The sequence below is a fragment of the Diabrotica virgifera genome, chromosome 8, assembly GCF_917563875.1.
Source record: "Diabrotica virgifera virgifera chromosome 8, PGI_DIABVI_V3a".
In the NCBI taxonomy this organism is placed as follows: domain Eukaryota; kingdom Metazoa; phylum Arthropoda; class Insecta; order Coleoptera; family Chrysomelidae; genus Diabrotica; species Diabrotica virgifera.
In genome coordinates, this window is record NC_065450.1 from 140,232,576 (window position 1) to 140,255,281 (window position 22,706).

General features: G+C 35.5%; 1 protein-coding gene across 1 annotated transcript in view; it reads right to left on the bottom strand.

The window, feature by feature from the left end:
* LOC126890277 (putative serine protease K12H4.7) overlaps positions 1-22,706 on the bottom strand; it is a 103,394-nt gene that overhangs the window by 7,682 nt on the left and 73,006 nt on the right. The gene's annotated exons all lie outside the window — the stretch shown is intronic.

Genomic DNA, 22,706 nt, shown 5'->3' on the forward strand with positions numbered 1-22,706 from the left:
TTTCTGGGCCTTGGGACGGGTGCGATATATTTTACACTATCATGAATAACATTTTCATGAATTACATATCATGAATGAATAACATTTTATTGCTCTGTTGTATCAATCAGCACCACTCTACAAGTTTTCGTTTATTCGTTTTAATATTGTATTGCAATAGTAGGGAATATAATACAAGAATAAAAAACCGCTAAACGCCGTAAAAATGAGTGGCGCATACAATATTCCAGCTACAAAAGATCTGATATGAAAATTACGTGGCGCGAAAATGTATTTCATTTTGATGCAAAACAAAATTCTAGTTTTATTTTAAAAGATTTTTCCATAATATTTGCTAAATTTGAAGTAAACGCGCCACAAAAGAGTTTCAAATTTCAAACTGTATCAAAGTTACTCTTTTGTGGCGCGTTTACTTCAAATTTAGCAAATATTATGGAAAAATCTTTTAAAATAAAACTAGAATTTTGTTTTGCATCAAAATGAAATACATTTTCGCGCCACGTAATTTTCATATCAGATCTTTTGTAGCTGGAATATTGTATGCGCCACTCATTTTTACGGCGTTTAGCGGTTTTTTATTCTTGTATCAGGAGTTTTTCAAGTTTTTTAGTTTACTTCAAATTTAGCAAATATTATGGAAAAATCTTTTAAAATAAAACTAGAATTTTGTTTTGCATCAAATGAAAATCCATTTTCGCGCCACGTAATATTCATATCAGATCTTTTGTAGCTGGAATATTTTATGCGCCACTCATTTTTACGGCGTTTAGCGGTTTTTTTATTCTTGTATCAGGAGTTTTTCAAAGTTATTTATAAATTAAATGTATGAAGTTGAATGCAATTTTCCCTTATTACTAATGTGACCAACTAGCCCGAAAAATCCGGGACATGGCCCGAATTACGAAGTCGTGTCCAGGTGTCGCGAACAAGGCTTCCGGGCCATCCGAATTTTCAAAGTTTTGGTAAAATTTTATTTTGAAATTTTGAATACGTTATTCTTTTAAGAATTCACATTAAATTGAATTGGTGGGACGCAAAAAAGTCGACAATGTCTGGAATGTAATATGTACTAATTTTTTTTCTTCTACGACGCTACAGCCCAAATTGAGCCTTGGCCTCCTTTATTTTTTGCCTCCACCCTTGTTTGTATGTGGCTGCTCTTCTCCATACACGGACTCCTAAAAGTGCTTGTGTGTCGCTGTTTACTGTGTCTTCCCAGCCCTTTCTTGGCTTTCCAACCGGTCTTTTTTCCAGCATTCTAGCGTTCAGTGCTCTTTGTATTACTAGTACCACATAAAAAATTTCCTTTTTTAAGAACGATTTCCGGATTGGGAGTCGAAACGTCAAAAACTAAGAAAAATGTAGTTATAATTACAATCAATTGTTGCTTAATCCCAACAAAAATATCATTGTCAACATAAAAATGTTATATTATCAATAAAATGATGATATTAAAGTTCTATATTTAAAAAACATGGCCCGATTTTTATTGAAAAGTCCCTGATTTTAAGTATTTTTTTCAGCTTTGTCCCGAGTTCGACTGAATTGGAGTTGGTCACACTACCTATTACACGTCAAGCTTTATAAATGGTCACCTTTGTTGCATTATATCCCAGATAATCTAGTATCCATCGAATGTACACTAGATTTTTTTCTATTCGAAATAGATTGAAACAAAAATATTGAGATGGCCGGTAAATGAAATCGGATTGCCCGTTGCCAGATCAAATTTAGCGTCGTAACCACTACAACTACATAAACCATTTCGGGAATAATCGTTAATTGGATTATACTTTTATAGCTTAATAACTTCTAAACGGCTTAACCGATTTTGATCAGTAAACATGAGTTTGAAACGTATCGATCAGTAGTATCTGATGGATCTAAGGTCAAGTATGATAACTGAAGCTATTACAGGAATTATTGATCTTAAGAAACCGTTTTTCCCACAGGAAATAGATTTTATCATACTTATGAAGCCTATAACCTAAAAATTCGAACTTTCCCGGATATAAGGTATACACCGTTAGATTCGTCTTAGTCCTTCTACAAACGCTAAGTTATTGGCGCAATTAGTAGGTTGAAATGTTGAGTAATTGTCGAAAAACCAAAATTTTCCAAGTTTAGTTTTTCAGTTTTTCGGCGATACTGAGCCGTGTGTATGTCTGATCCTGACAGCTTAGACACTATTTGAAAGCTTAACTCAACGCTATGGATTTGGTGTATTTGCGGTTTTCCTGTCTCTTCTTGAACCGAAGATATATACCCCAAAAAAATATGCTGTTTTGTACCTACCAAGTCCTATAGCTGGCTTATGGGTGGTCAAAAGTCACAAACTACACCGGTTCTAAATCGGCCCTGACCTCCTCTTCAAACACAGAGAAAAAATATCAAATCGGTTTAACTTTTAAACACACATACATACATATCCACAAACATTTTCTCTTTTTTAAATAAAAATTGAGTCACATTTCTAAGCTCTATAACTTTTGAATGGTATAACCGATTTTCAAAATTAGACATGCGTTGGAAAGGTAATGATAAGTTGTATTAGAAGCCGCAAAGGTTGGACTTAATTTTTAAAATTTTTGGGAATTTTGGGGACGAGAACGAAAAACAGACCCTAAATAGGAAGGGCCGTAAAATCTACACCCTTGGACCAAAATCGATGGTTGACATATAAATCGGTGAGTCTTTTTCTGAACTTTAAGATGGGAGTTGGCCCAATTTTCAATTCAGTCAGATTTAGAAAATCGAAAATTTCGTGTATAATATAGTGTCGCTTGTAGGGGGGTGTGGGTGTGCGCCACTGGCGAGAACTGCCGTTCTCTGGTAATGTTCAAAATTAGACATGAGTTGGAAAGGTAATGATCAGTATTGTTAGAAGCCGCAAAGGTCGGACTTAAATTTTCGAAGTTTTTGGGAGTTTTGGGGACCAGAACGAAAAACAGACCCTAAATAGGAAGGGCCGTAAAATCGACACCCTTGGAATAAAATGGATGGTTGACATATGAATGGGTGAGTCTTTTTCTTAACTTGAAGATGGGAGTTGGCACAATTTTCAATTCAGTCAGATTTAGAAAATTGAAAATTTCGTGCATATAATAGTGTCGCGTGTAGGGGGGTGTATTTCTGAGCCACTGGCGAAAACTGCCGGTCTCTGGTAATTTGTTCGATATAAAACTAATAGCTTCGATAACCACTAAATCGAAAACTATTAATTTTATGCAAAAAATGTATAATGAACATTTTTTTGCTTATAATTAATGTTTTTACCAGCATTTGCGGTCAAAATATAATAAAAAATTTCCACCCTCGAGATGAGGTGGCAACCACCCCATGGTAAAAGCGTATTTCTGTATCATATAGATTTTGATCCTTGGACTATCCACTACTTATTGACAAATTTTCAAACAAATCTATCCATTCTGTAAAAATTGCGAAGTGAAAAATTACAGTTCCTGGACTAATTATACATTTGGAGCTCTATAACTTCTGAACGGCTTACCTGATGTTGATCACCAAACATGAGTTTGAAACGTATTGACAAGTAGTATCTGATGCATCCAAGATCGAGTGTGATAACTGAACGTATTACAGGAATTATTGAGCTTGAAAACCCGTTTTTCCCATAAGAAATAGATTTGATCATACTTATGAAGCCTATAACTTAAAAATTCGAATTTTCCCAGATATGAAGTATACACCGTTAGACGCATCCTAAGTCCTTCTACAAACGCTCAGTTATTGGCACAATTCGTAGGTTGAAATTTTGAGTAATTGTCGAAAAACCAAAATTTTCAAAGTTTAATTTTTCAGTTTTTTGGCTATGATGAGCAGTGTATATGCCTCAGCTTGATCGCTTATACGCCATTTAAAAGCTTAACTCAACCCTATTAATTTGATGTATTTGCGGTTTTCCTGTCTTTCCTTGAACCTAAGATATATACGCCCAAAAAATATGCTATTTTGTATCTACCTAGCCCTCTAGCTGGCTAAGGGTAGTCAGAAGTCAAAAATTAGACCGGTTCTGAATCGGCCCTCACACCTTCTTGAAACACAGAAAAAATCATTCAGATCGGTGTAACTTTTCCACACACATACATACATACATACATACATACATACATACATACATATCCACAAACATTTTCAATTTTTTAAATAAAAATTGAGTCATATTTCTGAGCTCGATAACTTTTGAATGGTAAAACCGATTTTCAAAATTTAACATGCGTTGGAAAGGTAATTATCTGTGCTATCAGAAGCCGCAAAGGTCGGGCTTAAATTTTTGAAATTTTTGGGAGTTTTGGGGACGAGAACGAAAAACAGGCTTTAAATGGGAAGGGCCGTAAAATCCACACCCTTGGACCAAAATTGATGGTTGACATATGAATGGACGACTCTTTTCCTAAACTTTAAGATGGGTTTTGGCCCAATTTTCAATTCAGTCAGGTTTAGAAAATCGAAAATTTCGTGTATATATAGTGTCGCATGTAGGGGTGTTGTGCGCCACTGGTGAGAACTGCCGTTCTCTGTGGATATCTGATTAAAACAGTGAATTTTTACATGCTAATTATTTTTAATTTCTTGTGAAGTATCTAGTTAGTGTGGCTTGAGCCAATAAATCAAAGATATGCGTTTACAAGAGCCTATTATTTGAAAAATAAGGAGTACCATAATGTGTCATAATTATAATCTCCTTTATACAGATCAAAAAATTGTTTAGTATGTATTTCTAAATCCACACAATCATTGGAAAATGATTCATGGTAAAAAATATCTATTAATGACACTGTTATCGACAAAGTCGATCAATTTTAAACTTGTCATGATTTATATTTATTAGACTTTTGTTTATCGTTAAAAATTAAATGATGGTTGTGAATTGTATTTTTTGTGTTATTTAATATTTTAGCAAAAACGTAATCAGCAAAAATCTTATTTAAAACATGCTAATCGTTTTTGCAATCACAATCAATGCAGTGTTTAACTTATGCTTGTTATTATAAAGGTATGTAGAAATATAATACTCAGTGTAAGATATCTTTTTATGCACCCGCTTATGATCAAATTCGATGTTTTCGAAAGTCATACCGCTACGACTATTAGGGACGTGTAAGATATTATTAAAACGTTACTATATAGTTACATGTACGGAACTACCGTTTTTTAGTTGCCTACTCAATTCAGTACAAGGATCGGATACATCAGTATTTGTACTCAGTACCACTGAGAACCGGTATCAATAGTAACCGTTAGGCGTTTGCACTTATTTTGCCCGTCTCTATTCGTTACGGCGACAGCCGACGGTCGGGTTAGCTTGTGTTCAATATGCGGCACGCTAGAAAAATAACTGCACAGGTCACCCGTCCCACGCGGCGCACAGTGCTGAATTTCGCCGAAAACCTGGCCGAAATGTTAAAATCCAAGTTTATAGGTATACCCTGAGAAATTTTATATGAACCTTGCTCTGTAGGATTTTGAGAATCATAAACGGCCGTTAAGGGTAGAACAATACAAGCAGATCATGCATGGGTGCCCATCTAAAAATTTTTTAGGGGAGGGGCCAGACGTGAAGGTGTTGCACATTACATTTTGTATACTTTGGATGACAATATATTATAGTTTTTAAACCAACAGAAAAGCTAGGGGGGCCGTGGCCATGCCCATGGGCATGGGCGCCTACGATATCATATATTTATATTAGTGTAAAGTTGTGATTGAACGACAGCGGACCAAATAAAAATTAAGTGTATTATACAATATTATTGGGGCATGGTTTTTTTTTTCAATTAGAACTATAGACGTGTATTATTTTGTTAGTTTATAGTGGATGCTATGTCTGGAGGTAAGTGGAGTATTTTAATATGCTTTTTAGACTTTTTTTCGTAAAATAGACTTTATTTACGTTTGAAAATTGGCAAGAATTTTCAATCGTTTTAAGTTTATTTTGCTTAATAAATAGTTCAAAATGTATATAAATATTCCTCAAAAAATCTTCTGCGGCCAAATGCATCCTTAGCGGAATTTTTCTTTTTAAAAAAATATAACATGCTGGAGAATTTGTACATGAAAAGACTTTAATGTTATATGGTCAGTTAATAAAGTAAGAACAAAACATGAAGCATCTGATCCAGTATATTTACAGTTTTTTTACACAAGAGCCGCCGTTTTTTGTTCTTTTTTTTTGCTTTCTTCTTCTTTTTTAATCTTTAAGACCTTTTACTCTTATGTATAATCCTATGTTTTTGCTTCCTTACTTTTATATTTTTTAATAATTTTGGTCGTGTGAGCCAAAAATTTTAATTTTTTAAAAATGAAATGCATAAACGAAACTTTGTGTTAAGGAGCCACACATTGGCAGGTAATAATTATAATTAATCGGATCCATTTACAAAACAATTAAGATGTATTAAGAGTTGACCTACTTATTTTTGGCTTTTTAATATAAAGTATCGTTTATGCATTTTATTTTTTAAAAAAAGGCAAAATTTTTGGACGCACACAACCAAAATTATTAAAAAATATAAAAATAAGAAAGCAAAAAGATAGACCTATACATAAAGGTAAAATGATTTAAAGATTAAAAAAAAAGAAGAATAAAGCAAAAAAATAACAAAAAACTGCGGTTCTTGTGTAAAAAAACTGTAAATTTACTGGATTAGCTGCTTCATAATTTATTCTTACTTTATTAACTGGCCCTAACATTAAAGTCTCTTTTGTGTAGAAATTCTCCAACATGTTACAGTTTTTTAAAATGAAGAATTCCGCTAAGTTTGCAACTTGTTGCAGATGATTTTTTGAGGAATATTTATATACATATTAAATTATATATTAAGCAAAAAATCTTTGCTGACCAAAGCTGACTTTTTTACTTTTCCCATTTTAAAACTTGGTAAACAGAAAACGATTGAAGATGCTTGCCATCATTTTGTAAATATGTTGTAAATAAAGTTTATGTTGGGAAAAAGAATCTAAAAAGTATATTGAAATACTCCACTTACCTCAAGAAATAGCATTCACTATAAAATAACAATATAATACACGTCTATAGTTTTAAACGAAAGCCTAACAATGCCTCAATGGTATAACACACATTAATTTTGTTCGGTCCGCTTTCGTTCAATCCCAACTTTACACTAATATAAATATGTGATATGCTTGTATTGTTCTACCCTCAATGGCCGTTTATGATCCTCCGAAACCTACAGAGCAAGTTTCATATAAAATTTCTCGAAATATATAAACTTAAATTTTTGCATTTTGGCCAGGTTTTCGGCAAAATTCACCACTGTGCGGCGCAGGTTGTGACTCGCTTAGGTTCAATATGCGCCGGGGCTTACTCACGGTACACAGAGAACCTTACTATCGGAAACCGTTGAACCGTTCAGTGCGATCATTGCCAGGGCCGAATACACTTTAAGTGTGCCGGTTTAAAATCCGACGACAAAATCACGCGTAGCCGAACTAGGAATATTAAAATATTTTGCAATAGGTACATGCGTTGATCGCTTTGCCGACCTTAGTTCTTTGAAAGATGTTATTCAGTCTCTGCAAAATAAAATCGACATGCTTGAATCAAAACTCTTTAGTCCAGTGGTTTTCAATGTTTTTGAATCATGTACCACAAAATTCTTATAAAATTATTTTTGGTACCACCTAACTGAAATACCTATGGATGTAGGTAATCTAATTAACTACAAATGCTGGATTTTGGCTGTGTTTTTGCGTTTTGTGTACCACCGTACATAATGATATGTACCATCAGTGGTACATGTACCACAGATTGAGAACCCCTGCTCTAGTCAACATATTCTTAAGACAGAGTCGGTAAATACAGAGGCAGTTATTTCTGAAACAATGGATCGGATCCATCGGTCTAGTAACATCATTATAAGAAATGTTCCAGATTCTGACAACGATATTAATGCCGTTAACGCTATTTTGAATTCTATTAATACAGATCTTTCCGCAAATGCACCAACATCTGTCTTTAGATTAGGTAAACCAGACAGTAATCGTAAATTTCCACGTCCATTAAAAGTTATTTTTCCGAATGCACACGTCGCTAAAATTATTTTAAAAAACAAAAGGAAACTACTGAACACGCAAAACAAAAACATAAAGATTGATGACGATAAAACTCCAATGCAAGAACAATACTTAAAAGACCTGCGTCTTAAATTAAATCAACGCATCGAGAATGGAGAAAAAAACGTCACAATCAAGTATCAGAAAGGCATTCCCTGTATAATTGATCTTTCACCAAAAAACTGAGTTCGAGCTTTCATCAATGGCGTATTATGTATACTAATCTTTGTTCTCTGCAAGCGAAATTTTTAGATACCATTACTTTTATTCAATGCGAAAAACCTTCACTGTTCTTAGTATCCGAATCTTGGTTGCACAAAAATATTTTGGACTCTATGGTAAATATACCTGGGTATAAAATTTTTAGAGCAGACCGCATAGGGAGAATAGGAGGCGGATGTTGCATATATGCAAAGGAATCTGACTTCTGCCAATTTAACATTGTTTGTGAAAACTTCTCTGATCACCATTATGAAGGGTTGACGCTTAATTTTTCTTCTAAAAAGTTAAAAATAAATTTTGCTATAGCTTGTATATATAGACCTGGTTACAGTTCCGTTCAAAGTGATCAAGAATTATACAGTCAATTGGAAACGCTCATAGCCAAACATAAAACCAGGCCCGGCCCCAGGAGTGGGCGAACTGGGCGGCTGCCCAGGGCGGCAATTTTAGGGGCGGCAAATTTTAAAGAACACCAATTTTTGAAATTGAAGAAATAATAAATTATTTTTTAATATTATAAAAAATCAATATTATGAACAAGATGGGCAAAAACGCAACTGTAAAAACGAGAATTAAATAATAAGTGAAACAATATCAATTGCAAGGTTGATTCGACGGGAAATCGACAACACCGCCTTCTTCTTCATCGCATAAGAATAGTGGGATCAGAACTACCCCTCACCCTACCTCCCTCCCAGGATTGTTGTTATGGTTCTTGTGCAGTAGCACCGACTGATATCTGTTGACTCACGCTTTTCGTATAACTTGTTACCAAGTTTCCATAGAGCATAGATGTGCTGTTAACAATTTTATTGTGTTTTTGTATTTCGTTTAATTGTATAGGCTTGTAGGTATTTTACTGTGTTTAGTTTTTAAATCAGTTTAGATCAATTGTTGTGCAGTGTAATTTCCGTATCGTTGTGTGCCAGAATACTACTAAGTGTTTAGTGTTATTAAAAATAATTGTGTGAGTGCAATAATGGATGGTACAAAACCTTTTTCTGCTTCTGCCAGTATAGGAAAAAGAGAGCAAAGAAGGAGATTGAAACAAAAAGGCTTAAAATTTCCCTAGGTAAATTTTTAAAGTCGTTACACACTGATTCTGACAATATTGCTCAACCTAGAGAGCATACAGCTGTTACCGCTTCCTTTGAGTCTGACAAGATTTACCCAGACTTAGGCCTATCATCAGCATCCACGTCAGCTGCCGCCCCCTATCAGTTCATCGACAGTCATCTGGGACAATGATCAGAATCTACGTCAGCTACTGATGCCACTACTACCGTCACAGGAAACAATGTTATTACTGATTATGATCCAGAAAAGTGGTCCAATAAAATTAATGATTTTGTTAGAGCAACTTTGGTAACAAGAGGCCTCTCCGCCAAAATTATTCGTTGCAGAGGCTCAGTTGTGCCCGAAATATAATTCAGATCTTAGATTTACAACTAACTACTACAGTTACAAAATGTGCAATGGTCAAACTGTTGAGAGAAAATGGTTAATTTATTCTAAGACAAATAATTCTGTGTATTGGTTTTTCTGTAAAATATTTTCCAATGTCAAAATTAAATTTGCTTTGTCCAGTCGCGCTAAGTCTCCAGCCCATCTACAGTCACAGCGATAGTGGGTAGAACTAGCAATTCGACAAGAATCGGACAAAGCCATAGTGAAGAAACACAAAAAGTTCTAAATTCAGAAACTCGTCATTAGAAAAATGGAATAGAACGACTTATATCAATAATATAGTTTTTAGCACAACACTTCCTTCTATTGAGGAGCAATACTGATAAACTTTTTCATCACAACAATGGTAATCTTTTAAAGCTTGTTGAGCTCTTTGGAAAATTTGACCCATTTTTGTCCTATGTTTTGACCATTCACTTAACTTAGTCGTGAACAATGCTGCTAAAGCCTCACAGTTTGCAATTCCTTTCTTTTCCTTCGTGGCAAAAATTTAGAACTTTTTCTGAGCATCTATTTATCGTTGGGCTATACTGAAGATTCATATTTCTAGCCTTACATTGAAACCTTTGTCCGAGACTAGATGGAAAAGTAGAATTGATGCAATTACTACATCAGATACCAAATTGAAGAAATTTACGACGCTCTTGTAGAAATCACTGTGATTTCTACAATTTGGCCATGAGGCTGAAGATGAAAGTATGGACCTAGATCAGGAGAGACGATATTAAGTTGACTTCTTAGAATTCTATTTAACAATTATAGACACAACCGTTATTGCATCAAGTGATAGATTTCAGCAAATTAAGGGCCATGGTGAAATTTTGGAGTTTTTGGGTTTACCAAGGGGTGGGTTTTAAACTGGGCGGCGGTCGCCGATCTTGCCCAGGGCGGCAAAGCCCCTAGGACCGGGCCTGATAAAATCTTAATTGTTTTTGGTGATTTCAATCTAAGCAACATTTCTTGGCCGCTGATCAATCACCCTCATGATACTCAATCTCAGCTTTTTATTAATTTCTTAGAAAATTCTGGATTAGAACAAATAATCAATGAACCGACTCGTTTTCGTCTGAATCAACAACCTTCTCAGCCAGATCTTACTTTAACCTCTGATGTTAATCTTTTAACTAATATTTCGGTTACATCTCCAATTGGAAAGTCGGACCACGCAGTTATTTCAACTTCCATACAGATCCTCAAGTCAGAAATATTACAAAATAATATGCTAATGACATATAAAATAATAAACTATCATCGTGTAAACTTAGATGTATCTACTGCAAATTGGGCAGATATGTTGAATGGTAGGGATGTTAACAAACAGTGGGAAATTTTTGAAAATTTTCTGAATGAATCCATGCGCAATAACTCTCATTATGTGCAACGTAGATGTAATCCTAATAAGCCACGGATAAGTTCAGAAATATTTGAAATGATAAAATTTAAAAACTCATTATGGAAAAAGTATTTGCGAAGTAAAACGAATGCTGACTACCTCAATCATCGAACTTTTTCTAATAACTTAACATCAACTACTTTTAAAATTTAAACAAAATTTTGAAAACCAACTGTCCTCAAATAAGAACAAAAAACCTCGTTATAAATATGTCAGAAATTCTATTTTATCTAAAGTTTCGTTACCTATTTTAAAAACCGAAACAGGCGAACTAACCTCAGTGAAAATGGAAGTAGCTACTATTTTTCCCAAAAAATTTCAAGAAGTGTTTACAATCGAGGAGGCTCTTCCGAATACTTTATGTGTTGTTTCTACAAGAAATAACTACGATATTAGTGACATAGACTTTGATCCAGAGATTCTTAAACAAAAAATGTTGTGTTTAAAATCCTTTTCCGCTCCCGGATTAGACGGTTTCGCCGCAATTTTATTTAAGAAGTGTGCAAACTCGATTATCCATCCGTTAAGTTTTATAATGAAAACCTCATTTTTGTCACACACTTTACCTGATGGCTGGAAAATCTCTAGTGTTACTCAAATTTATAAAAAAGGTGACAAGTTAGATCCTGACAATTATAGACCAATTAGTCTAACATCCATTGCAGCTAAATTGATGGAATCAGTTATTCGCGAATCGGTTATGAACTTTCTCTTAAATAATAATAGAATTCCTAATTCCCAGCACGGTTTTGTACCTGGAAGATCGGTAGTTACTAATATGTTAACATGTGTTAATGACTGGTCTCTTTGTTTGGACAGTAATCAACCTGTTGATATTATATATTTAGACTTTGCTAAGGCTTTTGATCGAGTTCCTCACAAGAGACTACTATTTAAGCTCGAACATAACCGTATTAGAGGAAACTTACTTGAGTGGATTAAAGGATTTTTAATAAACCGTAAATTTTGCGTACGCGTTAGTGACTGTTATTCCTCAATGTTTAGTGTATACAGTGGCGTTCCGCAGGGTTCAGTGTTGGGGCCGATTTTGTTCCTAGTATACGTTGCTGATCTGCCAATTCACCTTAAAAGTAACATGTCGCTTTTCGCTGATGACACAAAGTTATATGCAAATCTCTTTTCTGGTTACAATCAATTACAGACCGACCTTCAAGAGGTTGCTAAGTGGGTAGACGATTGGTGCTTGCCATTAAACACATCCAAGTGTGCAGTTCTACATTTAGGTAAAAACAATCCAAGGAATCGGTATGTACTTTCAAATGTTTCTCTAAAAACTGTTTCGCAGCAAAAAGACTTGGGTGTACTTGTGACGGAAACATTATCTAGGTCTGAACATATCCAGTCGATATGCAATAAAGCTAAAACATCAGTTTACTACAGATATCGCCAAAAAATTTTGTTGCTCTCTTTAGTGTATATGTAAGACCTATTTTAGAGTTTGCCGGACCCGTGTAGAATAGTGTTGCCCAAATGCAAGACCAAGACGAGACTTAGATAGTCTTGGTCTTGGTCTTGCGCCAGTACACCTGGTCTTGGTCTTGGTCTTGGTATTGCGCTCCCGGTCTTGGTTCTTGCAGCAAAAGTCTTGCAAGTCTCGCAGTTGCCCATTAGCATATTTCATATCTTAGAACAACGTAACAGAGTAGGTACATTTTAAGATTGAATATCATAGCCGTAGTAAAAACCAACCAAATTAATAAATCTCTGACACCGGGTGGGGTTTGAACTCACGGTGTAAGCGATCCGTGCCCATATTCTAACTAAAGTTTATTAGAAACATGCATTTTTTAGTGTATTTGCTATTCACTATCTGTGATTTGAAAAGCATTCAATTCGGTGACAGATCTGCACAATATGTTAATGCCAGTTCTAATTTTTATCCACTACGATGGGTTGGACAGACCAGTATGGGATTCAGAGTTGATGGCACGTCAGCTGCTTCACAAGCAGAGTGAAACTTACTCTTCAATATCTCACTTGTTAGCCTTATGTATAAGGCTATAGAGCCGTATTCTTTAACAATATCGCTGGAAAAATATTGTTGCTAGAGAGGTAAAGTGTCATTGTATACCGGACACCGGGTATACCAATCAAACTGTGTTTTTTTCTCAAAGTTCGCATCATTTTGTGGAATATTCTAGCATGTAAAATACTAAAATTAAAACCCAACTGTAGTCTAATGTTTTCTTAACATGCTGTTTTTGATTCATTCGCTTATGTTGTATAACTAAAATTAGGTATTTTAACAACTAGCCATGTTTTTCATTAATACAGGGTGTTTTTAAATAAGTATGGCAAACTTTAAGGGGTAATTATAAACAAACGAGTCATGTTACGTATGCATGCCAATGGTGAATATTAAATTCTTAATTGTATGTCAAAAATGCGCAATAACTACCTCATAAAACTCACTAAATTTCATTTGCATATCTCAACAGGTTTTAGAGTAATAAATAAATCCTCAGTTTGTAAGAAAAATTTTAATACCCCTATTCCGGAAACGAAGCATTTGCGGACATACCCTCCTATTAGAGGTAAAACTCAATAAGTGCACTTTTTTGAGATTTTGACATTTTCATCAATTTGAACTCAATACGGTACTGTCCAGCCCTGGAGAAATCACCTGGGGCTGTATTCTATTTGCTGAGATAATTATTTATGGTATACTTCACTAAGTGCATGATTGTGAATTTCGGTTTCAGGGTAAAACTCATTAAAACGTATTATTGCCCTTAGTGAATTTTTCCTTACAATCTGAAGTGCCTAATCGGTAATACATATTTAGTGATCTTTCAAACAATACATTATTAAACATAACTGTTTATTATTTTTGTGTTCATTATCTATTCTGCGATTGATTAAAGAAATGAGTTTAAATTATTTCTTTGTAGCAAATATATATCTTACATAGGTAATCTATTTTGCGACTTGTGTGTTATGTATATTGTATTGTTGAAACTGAATATTATTCGTGTGCATTCTCTGTTCGGCAATTGATTAAAAAAATATGGGTTTAAATTTCTTTGTAACAGATAGCCACGCCTTACATAATGGGTAACATTATCTATTTTGAGCGGGCGACTTTTTGTGGCTGTCATAAACGCCGGAATAATGGCATTTATTTTCAAACAACGAAACTTATTGTTCATTTTTTAAAGAATAGACTGTTATTTTTGATAGATTGTTAGTAGTTGTAAGTCAGCAAAATTTTGTACATATAGGTACCTTTGTATTATGTATAAAGTGGATGTTGATATTTTAACAATAACATTACTTCTGTTTCTATCACATGTGATTTTGTATAGAGGCAACTGTTTTGTATAAACTTATTTACTTAATTATTTATTAACATTGTATTCATTACCTGTTTCATTTTGAATCCCAACGTCATGATAATATGATACATTATGGAGATAAATTCATTAACTTCTCAATATCCAATAATTGTGTTCATGGAAAAACTCATCAACTACGAAGTGTAGCCATTGAATTTTACCTCTAATAGGACATACTATGCTTATAAATCAAACTTCATTATTTTTTGCGCTGAATTACTTTGTAAGGTTACCATACTTATTTAAAACACCCTGCATTGATGAAAAACATGGCTAGTTAAAAAAGTACCTAAGTTTTTTATTATCCAACATAAACGAATGAATTAAAAAACAGAATGTTAAGAAAATATGTATTTAAAAACACAGTTTGATTGGTACACTCGTACCAAAAACCTGGACAATTAAGTTCAGAGCGAAGAAATCGTATGCTGGGAAAGGCTGTGCAAAATATTTTATTCTCCTATATATTCCCTAAAACGACCTTCAGTTCTAACCGCAAGACGCAAGAGTCTCGCAGACTTAGTCTTGTTCTTGCTTAAGTCTTGCACGGTAAGTCTTGGTCTTGGTCTTGCTAAAATTAGGCGGTCTTGGTCTTGGTCTTGGTCTTGCGAAAACGCAAGAACAAGACCAAGACTGCAAGACCAAGACCGATTTTGGGCAACACTAGTGTAGAATGTCGACTGGCAAAGGGATTCTGATCGACTTGAATCTGTGCAAAGATGGGCAACAAGAATTTCTTATGGCCGTCGTCGTCCTTCCTACGAAGAACGGTTAACCTACTTAAATTATCCTACATTTATGGACCGACGACTTCGTGGGGATTTAATAATTGCTTATAGAGCGTTACAGGGAAAGTTTGGGATAGATCTCTCACATCTTTTCCCTTTGAGTAACGACCTTAGATTGCGGGGTCATCCATACAAATTAGCCAGACAACAGTTTCACAGGAAATGTCGTGAGAACTCTATATCCAATAGAATATTTTATACCTGGAACTCACTTCCACACGACGTCGTCGGGGCTGTATCTGTAAATTGCTTCAAAAATAAATATGACTCTTTTAGTTCTGTATCACGGGAACAATAATTTTTCGTTTCTTAAATTAAATTAATTTATAAGTCGTATGTAGTCTTAAGTTTAGGTTTCTTTTTGCATAGTTCTTTTTAGACAAATGGAGCTATATAGCTCCTAGACCTCGGCTCCTTTTTCTTTAATAATAATAATAATAATCCTTTCACAGCATTGTGAATCCCTTTTCAAAATCTATTATGATATTTTTTGTATTCATTTTAAATTTAACGACCTACATTTTTCCTCGATTATGCGAAAAGAATTGAAATAAGTGTCAGTATTTTTATTAGACAAAAAAGCGAAAACTACTGGTACATAAAAACAGTTTTTAATTGCATTTTTTTTTAAATGGATTACCCTATCTATAATTACATTTTTTTGTCTTACAAGTAATTTCAATTGTCCTTGAACTGTCGCCGTTTGAAAACTTGCCTTCTGGACACTTTGAAGGTTGAGAACATGCAAACCGTTTGACTTAATCAAAACGACTTAAAAATATAACCAAAATATTATGTATTTTAAAAATTCGATATTGTTTAAGGTTTCTTACAATGTCAGTATATATTATTGAACTAAAAAAATAACCCCGTGTGGGATGCGGGCCGCCCAAGTAGAATTCACCCACAGTATCTCCTGACTTGATCGTAAAAGGCGACTAATAGGAGCAGCATTCCGCTGTTCTCTTCCTTAAAATCCTGTCGACACCTAACCCTCAACGACCAAACCCCGATACCCACCTCCAAATCACCCCGCGTGAGACTGGAGTCCTTTTGTCCGTGGGTGAGTGGCAAGGGCCGTCTGGACGTGGGGGAAGCGGGGCATGTATATGTCGCGCAACCTATCAAACTGCGTTCAGAACGTCCAAACCAGGCACGCACTCCTAAAGGGGAAGACTGGTCTCCAGAGTCTTGAAAGACAACCAGTCTAAAGTTCTCTTACCTTAAACAAAAAATTACCTGGTCCTCCAGGTTGGGGGTTGAGACGTCAGGTTGGTTCCCTGTCACTTATAAAAAACCGCATTTAACAAAAAGTCTAAAAGTTGCCTCGGAGCTTCGGATGGATTAAACAGACAACGACAACAGCTACGAAAATGGACAATGAACATTGGCACTTGGAATGTACAGAGCATTAGCGGAAAGGTGGAAGAAGTCATCCAAGAAATTACCAAATTGAACATGGACATAGTTATCTTGACTGAAACAAAGAAGAAAGGATGTGGTACAGAGATATTGAAGAACTATGTACATATATATAGTGGGGTTGAGAAACATCAGCGAGCAAAAAGAGGGGTATCCGTAATGATACATAGAAAACATCAACGCAAAATAACATATTTTGGAGCCGTAGATGAAAATATCATAAGAATCAACATGGCAATTAACCAAAAACCTGTCACTATTCTCGATATATATGCAGTCTCTGATGATCAGCCTTATGCTGTTAAAGATGAATTCTTTGAGAAAATCAATGACGAAATTACTAAAATTGGAAGTACTAGGGAAGTGATCATAGCAGGAGATCTGAATAGTAGAGTCGGACAGAAGGTAAACAACAAAGTGGTAGGTCCACATGGAGAAATAACCCAAAATGACAATGGTGAAAGATTAATTCAAATATGCGAAAACCATCAGCTAAAAATAACAAACGGGTTTTTTAAACACAAGGAGATACACAAATATACGTGGATTCAGGTAACCAGAAATTTAAAATCGATCATAGATTACGCTATTACAAAACAAAATACAACATTACAAGTAATGGATACAAGAGTATATAGAGGAGTATCATGTGATTCGGATCACTTTATGGTAAAATCCGAAATAGTTTTTCCGTTTACATCCAAGAAAACAAAAGAACCACCTGAAGTCACAACACAACAAATTACAACCTGGACAGCTTACAACATTAAAGTACGAGAACACTATATCAACGAAGACTAAATGAAAAATTAGAAGATATAATCCAAAATGTATCCGTGGAAGAAGTGTACAAAAATATAATAGACAGTATGCAAACAGCCGCAAAAGAAGCGCTTGGTTTAAAATCCGAACGCCACAGTAAAAAGCTATGGTGGACCGAAGACATACAAAAGCTAATAATAGAGGAAAAGAAAGCGTACGCACGGTGGCTAAGTACTAAACATCAAGTAGACAAAGACAAATATTTGGACCTACGATGAACAACAAGAAGAGCAGTAACAGCAGCAAAAAAAGAAATTTGGGATAGGAAATGCCAAGAGATCAACACTTATATAGGCGGAAGGAAGTGTTCAGAGACATGGAAATTTTTAAACAAAATAAAGAACACAGAAAGAAATACTACTTCTATTCAGTTAATATCAACAGAAAAATGGAAAGAATACTACGAGAGTTTGCTAACAGAAAGTAGAGCCGAATATACCACCCAATCACCAACAGAAGTATTCGTTGAAGGCGAAGAGATAGTAGTGGGAGTTGATATGGTGAAGAAAGCTGTAAATGAACTAAAAAATGGTAGAGCTCCAGGGCCAGAAAATATTCCTGCCGAATTAATAAAATGTGGCACAGATAAACTCTTTCAAGCACTTACTTGGTGTATGAACAAATATATAAACGGTGTCACACCACCCAGTTTATGGAAAGTAGCTTATATTTTTTCCATTCATAAAAAAGGAAATAAGTTGGATTGCTCAAATTACAGAGGAATATCGGTAACTAGTACACTAAGCCGGGTGTACGGGCGCATTCTTAGAAATCTCATTGAGATGGAGTATAGGGAACAAGAAGAAGAAGAACAGGCTGGTTTCCGCGCTGGAAGGACTTGCACAGATAATGTCTTCTGCCAAAAACAATTAATTGAAAAAAAATCAGCAACCAATCAAGAGACCCATCTCATGTTTGTTGACCTCCGTAAAGCATACGACAGCGTTCCTGTGACTAAATTGTGGAAATCACTACAAGAAACTAACATCAGCTACACTCTAGTCAACGCCTTAAAAAATCTATATGAAAATTCTACATCACAAGTAAAAATTGGCAACACACTATCTAAAAAGTTCATAGTTAACAAGGGTCTGTGCCAGGGCTGCTGTATTTCACCAACTTTGTTCAAGACATATGTTGCAAAAGCACTAAACCAGTGGAAACGTAAATGCCACGGTATGGGTATAGACCTCGGAGAGGTTTGTTTATATACCTTACAATTTGCTGATGACCAAGTGATCATAGCTAATGATAAAGACGACCTACAGTATATGGCAAGAAACCTAAAGGAGGAATATGAACAGTGGGGCTTGGAAATTAATGTGGAAAAAAACTAAATACCTACCCATAGAAGCTGAGTTATCCAATATCGAACTAGAGGATAATGAACAAATCACACCCTGTAGTGAATACACGTACCTGGGAGTAATATTCGATAGAACGGGAAAAGACGATGAGGAAATAAAGAAAAGGGTAACACAAGCTAGAAGAACAATTGGCTGCCTAAATGGAATACTTTGGAGCTCCAAAATAGGATTACAGCGAAAATACAATATCTATGAAACACTTATTAAAAGCAGCCTACTTTACGGAGCAAAAACTTGGAGAATAACCGAGAACAACAGAAAAAAATTAGAAGCTGTAGAAATGGATGTGTTTAGAAGATCGTTAGGTATATCCCGTAGGGAAAGAGTTCGAAATGAGGAAGTAAGACGACGAATTGGAATAGATGGCTACTTAACAACAGACATTGAGAGGAAACAGTTGATTTGGTATGGCCATGTTCAAAGAATGGAAGACACAAGATTGCCCAATATAAATAATAAAAACCAATTTTTCTCAAAAAAGTGCAAGAGTCTTGCAGGTTGGTCTTGGTCTTGCAAGGTTCGGTCTTGGTCTTGGTCGTGTTCTTGCAAGCTTGGTCTTGGTCTTGGTCTTGCAACCAAAAGGCGGTCTTGGTCTTGGTCTTGGTCTTGCTGCAAGACCAAGACCAAGACCGCAGGACCAAGACCAGTCTAGCTCATCACTAATTTCCAGACATCACTAAGGCATTTAATAAAGTGTGGCATGAAAGGCTCATCCAAAAAATGAACCAATTTGAATACAACAAGTAAACTTATCGTCGTACCTAACCAATAGAAGTTCAGGGTTCAGATAATGTATTGTTTGAAGTCGGAATGACTGAGGCTGGAGTGTCACAGGAAAGTAGGTATACTGCCACCCTTTTTGTATAACATCTACACAAAGGATACACCAAACACCCCGCGAATCACGTTCAGTCTTTATGCCGATGACACAGCAATATGTCACACACATGTCGACAAGCACCTCATCCCACAACAAGGAGGATTCAGACCCGGCAAATCCTGCATCGGTCAAGTCCTCGCAATAACACAATACATTAAAGAGGGCTTCGAAGAAAAACTTATAACAGGGGTCGCTTTCGTAGATTTGACAGCAGCCTATGACACAGTAATGCACAAAACATTGCTCCACAAATTGTACGACACTCTCAATGACCAGATTGCAATCCAGTACCATTTTCAATCCAGCTGGATTTTTGCAAGATTGGCCTAAATCCAGCTGGATCCAGCGCGGATCCGGCAAGATGTGGATCAAAATAAAAACACGATTTTAATGTTTTTTTTTGTTTGTATTCTAAATTCCTAAACAATAGAACCATGAATTATTTCATTTTTGGAATTTATCTATTACACTATTCACACCTACTTTGCACAGAACTGCACATATAGCCGTTTGCGAAGAAAGCTCTTTCGGCCTCTATGCTGGTTGTAGACTGGTCGTATAAGGTCATTAAATAGTCAAAGACCATGGACAAATGATCGCCTTTCACTTCTTCTGTCTCACAAACGGCCATTTCCTTTCCCAAAATCTTTTCGTAATCTTTTACAGAACCAGTTTTTTTGGTTATAAAAGTTTTCTCTTTCTCGTTTCAATTCAATCTCAAGTTATTGTTCCAGATTAAAATTCACTGTTTCCGGATTAGTTGACCTATCTTCTTTCATTATATTCTCTTGCACTGGTTCCACTATCACTTGCTTAATTATACGACTCAAGAAATTTTTCTTCTCTTGTCGCATTGCATTCTTTTTCGGCATGGGGAAATAACCAGGATTGTTTAGTCTTTCGTCATACTTTTTTGGATTTTGTAAGTACACTAATGTACCTGTAACTTCACAGAGGCGCCGTTCCGCGATTCTGTTGCGTAATGCTTCCGACGAATCGGCACTAAGGCTAGAGTCCTGGTTATTTATTTTGTCTAAGACAAATTTCATGGTTGTGTCGGCCTTTATCAAATCCTGTCTCTTAGCTTAGAGGACTCTATTCTACAAAGAGCTTCTACAGCCAGTTTCACCGGTTAAAGAGTAGCGATCAACTCGTTGATTATTGACCACTCGCCAGCAGAGAATATTATCGCAGAATCAATGTCCGTCAACGCTTTATCGATGCAAACTTTTAGGCAGTAGAAATTTTCCAGCATAGTGAGCTACTGCTAGCGGGATAGAATGGCAAGTTGCCGACTCACGGCTTTGAATAAAGAAGCTAATGAAAGCATTAAGTAACTTATTTAGAATTTGACACGTTTGCGGATCCGCGCTGCTGGATGCAGCACGGTTTGCTGGATCCAGTATGTAAAAATAGCGCTGAATCCAGCTGGATTTGCTGGATGCTGGATCCAGCGATTGCAATCGCTAATGACCACCATCGAGGTAAGGTCGTATATTTCTTATTGCAAAACAGTTTTTCCGTTGTGCTGAAGGGCAAAGTAAGTAGGTGGAGAGTTCAAAATAACGGCCTTCCACAAGTGTTTTAGCACCAACGCTTTTCAATATATATATTTCAGAAACTCGAAACTGCCTTAAAAACAATGTCAGCGAACCTACTACCTGCAGAATTCCCTGAGACCGAGACCCACTCCTTTTAAAACCCAAGTCTGTACCTTCCACCTTCGCTCAAAGGAAACCAATGGTAATACATTAGAACACACAGACCAACCTATAATATCTTAAAGTAACTCTGGACCGGTCCCTCACAAACAGACAACATTTAATTGCATATTGCATAAAAAACGAGAGGGAAAGTAATAACTAGGAACGGCAGACTCAGAAAGCTAACGGAAAGTAAACGAGGTGCATCTCCTGGCGTCTTAAGAACGAACACTCGATTCTAGATCCTGACCCGAATATTAGCGGCGTGTAATTTGTGTTGCCTGCCTATATAAACTTAAATCGCAAAACGGGCCTGTTTATTATCGGTGGCATATGGCATATGTTAGTTCACTATTCCTGCCTTTTTTCCTTTTTCCGCAAAAAAACTAGCATTTGTTTCAAGCTCTATTTTATTCTTCCAAGAAATAAAGTCATCATGGTTGGAAAACTCTTTGTATCGTATTGCATAGGAATGCTATGAGAAGTTTCATAATGTTTAATAAAGTCCTTTTTAAAAGTTGCATGATAATTACACAGAGAACATTTTATGTTGAAATGTTTTAGTTTCTGCAGAAACCGAAGCAGAAACTGATACATTTGTGTGCACTTTTTGACATGACTTATATTTAAATTGTTTATCACAATGTGTGCACTTATAGACGTTGCCTTTAAGCACTTTAAAGTTGAAATTGCATCCAATTTGTCGGGATGCTAACTTTTTACATGTCTTTTTAAATCATGTTTACGTTTATACACTTTTCCGCATTCCACGCACTTATTAATTCTTTCCACACCCACACCGAACATTTTCGTTGTCAAGAAAATGAAATACCTTTAATACCTACTTAAAAGCAAACACAAACACAGAACTGTGAACAGTAGAAATCACAAACCATATATACTCATAGACGTTTCACGTAAATTGTCAAGGTCAAGACAGCAAATTAGTTACCATTCCAATCCAGAGATGTCGCTGTCAGTAAATTCTCTTGTCATATTTAACAACTGACAGTTGACAATTAAATTAATTTGTTATTTACTTTTTATTTTACAGTTTGTGGCTTAATTATTTTATTATAGTGGTGTTACGTTTTTAATTAGATTTAATCACAATTTTAATCTATTATATTAACCTCCTCCCCGTTTTTATGAGTAGAATTTTTAGTTTACATTGATCATCCCGTGTTGTGTT